Raw genomic sequence first — 3,832 nt, 5'->3', positions numbered from 1 at the left:
TAAAATTAATCTCCAATCTTTTGCTTTAAAATAATGAAATAATGTTTGTTCTTCATTGCCCAGCTGTAGAACTTGGGCTTTTTTGTTCTGCATATAGATTGAGGCAGGTGCTTGAAATGTGTTTCAATTTTTCAACTTTGTTCTTTTATAACAGATGAGTTATTCTATACAAATATTTCATGATATTGTGAGGAAGCAGTGCACTCTGGAGAAAAGAGTTTAGAGTTAAGCTGTAATAAAATAAGATAGACGTTGTGTCTTTGAAATATGTCATTAGAAATGTGAAGAAAAACCAATTTGTTTAGAAATTTGTAGAGAATCTTATACATTAGGGTTCTCTGTCTTATGTTTATATTAACTATGATTATGATGAATAGGGAAGTTACAGTAAAAAAAGGAAACTAAGATGAAAGGAGTAATGGCATATATTTTAAATTCTTTTATTAAACTGGAGATACATGGAATTATTCTGACTTAATACAGTATTCTCAGGGGAGACTCTAAACATTTATATATGTACCAAGAATTATAAAGGGTTCTGAATGCTTTCTTCAGCTTCTCCGAAGAAAGAGAAAACCTATTTGAGAAAAGATTTATATGCTAGTGAATTATAATCTCAACTCTTTTTTTTAGTCTTCCAGCTATTTATTTAATTTTATTATGTTATGTTAACCATCATACATCATTAGTTTTTTTTTTGACATTAAGAATTTATTTAGGTTGTAATATTTTCACATTGTTTTTAATCATTTGCAATGTTCTGAGTAACACATTTAAACATTTTTTTAAAGACATGAGATAATGGTGTGTTTTTTTGTTTTTTGTTTTTTAAGTACAACCACAACTATAAAGTAGAGGAACTTAAGAAGACAAAGACCAAATCTGCTCATACACAAGATGGGGCAATCTAATACACAACACAACATGAATCTTTCCAAACAAGTTTGCTAAGAAACAGCTCCCATGTTTAGTGTTAAAAATAAAGCAATCTTCTCATTTAGAAAAATCAAGACATCATTTGACTAATAAAGCCTATTCTTCCCCCAGTTTTACACTTGCTTGTCTTCATTTAGAAACTGTAAATTCAGGAGAAAAGAACAGTTTTGTTATGGTATAAAAATCTTAGGAGCAACAAATTACAAATATTCAATTTTTTAACAAACAAAAATGTTTGCCTTCCCAAAATGTAAACATCCAGTAAATACAACAAACATAATATTCCAGCTATAGAAACACCAGTAATTCACTTATGAAAGAGGTGTATTTGGTGGTAACATTTTTGTTTAATACAAAAGCACTTTACCAAAAGAGTCTGACCATTATTATCTAAAGTCTTTGCCCTCACCCAGTTTCCTTATCTGAGTAGAAACTCATCAATTTCTATAGAATTTTGGCTATAGGACCAGGCCAAGGAAAGGTCTGAAATATCTAAGAGTCATTTGTCTGGAGAAAAGTGTTTTCTTGAGACTTGGAGGCAGTTAGTTATTCATCACTTTGCGCTTAAAAGCATTCCTCAGTGAACTTCTTCCTTACAGCCTTTAGAATAAAGCACAGGATCTCGGCTCCCGGAAGGGGTTGCTTCCAGCTGGAACACCTACCAGCAAGGCATCCTTGCAGGCATTCTGCATGCAGTACTGTTGAAGCTCTGCAGCTGCCTGCGAGACCTTGATCCTCTCCAAGCCGGCCTCCAGCTTGAGCTGCTCCACCAGGCGCTGCAGGGCGTTCACGCTGGCCCCGGAAGACAAGGCGGCGGCGCTGGGCTCCGGAGGCCATACATCATTAGTTTTTGACGTAGTGTTCCATGATTCATTGTTTGCATATAACACCCAGTGCTCCATTCAATACGTTCCCTCCTTAATACCCATCACCAGGCTAACCCATACCCCCCACCTCCCCTCTAGAACCCTCAGTTTGTTTCTCAGAGTCCATAGTCTCTCATGGTTCGTCTCCTGAGATATGTGGTGATATTTGCCTTTTACCACCTACCTTAACCCATATACAGCATACCTCAATACAAAGGCCATTGTTATCAACTCAAATCAATCATGCAAATGCTCTATATGTTACAGAAAAGCAAAAACAGAAACAAAAAAAACAAAATGCACATTTTTGAAATTAGGAGTATAAACTCGATTTTAAGAGCTTAGAATATAAAGGAATAGGAGTCCAGTTCTATTATTTAAGAGCTGTGGTACCTAGAAAAGTTGCCGAACTTCTCTAAATCTCGTATATCTTGTTTATAAAATACATTATGTGTGTCGTGAGGGCACTTTGCATAAAGCCCGGTTCAGAGCAAGAATTCATTAAATGTTAATGGTCAGTCAACCAAATGCATTGTAAATAGTTTGAAAAATTAGTAATTAGTCTAATGTCTAATTTTTCTACATATGTACTTAAAATATCTTATTTTTAATTTACATATCTTTTTATTTTAAATTGATGCAGTTGATAAACAAGAGGCATTTATATAGAATTCCTCAATAGGATAAATGTGAGTGATGCACCAAGTACTTTGGCCTGTGTAGTTTGTTTAGCCAGTTACTATTTCTGTGCTTTAATGATTCTAAATGCTAATTCCCTAAAATCATTTAGCTATTTTTTAATGATGATAGCAGCACACTGATAAGCTAACTTAATATAGGTCAACTGGCTTGGGTTTGAATATTTTCTATTTTTAAAATATGTTTTTAAACAATAAAGCAAAATAAGCATATGGCAAAAATGGAAAGTGTATACAAAAACAAATACGTAATCTTTCCTCTCCTGATTTTCAACTGTTTTCCTATAGCGGTAACTATTATTAGTATCTATGTATAACTCAAAAAATATATATAGATACATACTTACCTAGGTCTATAAATATTATCTTTTTGCATAAATAATATAATAAAATTTAAGTTTTTAACACAGTCCCTTGAATATATTAAGCATTTAATAAACTATTGTTGAATTGCTTTTTCATAATCTTGCCTGATTTTTCCCAAGAAAGACATTGGATATATATTTATTAACCTACTTTTTTGAAATAGCATAAGTGGTTTGTCATTTGAGATATTAGAGCATAAGTAAATATGGTTTATTAAGTAAAGAAAATAATGACAAATAATTTCACTATCTTGATTTATTTCAAGAGTTTATTGTATAACATCTTGGTTGGGCGATTTTTTCTGAAAGTAATATCAGTTATGTATGCTCCTGTACTGGCAGCAAACCACTGCTGACACATCTTTAATGCAAACATTATCCATTACAGAGCAGAGCTAAAATAGAAAAATGTGTAATTGGTTTTCCAGCAGACCAAGATCATTAACGTGAAACACACTTGAATAAGCTTTGCTGGAAAGGTTTCATGCTACTGGATGTTGACCAAAGGCAAAAGATCACTGGAAATGGTAGAATGAGTGTGAAGGAAAGTGGAAAATAGCTAAAGTTGCTTAAGCATGTTAAAAAACTAACTTAAAAAAAAAGGCAACAGATGGCTTCACTTTCAGCCATAGTATTGACTAACTTTTCTTTATGCTTTTTGGTTAAAGAAGAAAGAAGAGAGATTTATTTTTATTGGTTAGGTATTTTACATCTCAATGTAAAATAAATATATGGCTAATTTACATAAACACAATGCTTCTTTTATTTTCTTTTATTTGTTTAAGGATTTTACTTATTTATTTGAGAGGGAGAGTAAGAGAATCTCAAGCAGACTCAGGGTGAGCAGGGACACCGACCCAGGGCTCATTCTCATGACCTTGAGAGCATAAACTGAGCCAAAATCAAGAGTCTGTTGTTTAATTGACTGAGCCACCCAGGCGCCCCCACAATGCTTCTTTTAATTTTA

The 3,832-nt window shown here is 33.1% G+C and overlaps 1 pseudogene; it reads right to left on the bottom strand.

Moving 5' to 3' along the window:
• Positions 1 to 726: 726 nt before the first annotated feature.
• Positions 727 to 1,838, bottom strand: LOC112825814 (guanine nucleotide-binding protein G(I)/G(S)/G(O) subunit gamma-10 pseudogene; annotated as a pseudogene).
• Positions 1,839 to 3,832: the final 1,994 nt, after the last annotated feature.

This window comes from Callorhinus ursinus, unplaced genomic scaffold (genome assembly GCF_003265705.2).
Source record: "Callorhinus ursinus isolate GAN/ISIS: 27379988/994484 unplaced genomic scaffold, GSC_fseal_2.0 scaffold4, whole genome shotgun sequence".
Taxonomy (NCBI): domain Eukaryota; kingdom Metazoa; phylum Chordata; class Mammalia; order Carnivora; family Otariidae; genus Callorhinus; species Callorhinus ursinus.
The sequence above is the reverse complement of the archived record's forward strand: the minus strand, read 5'-3'. Positions and strand labels throughout refer to the sequence as shown.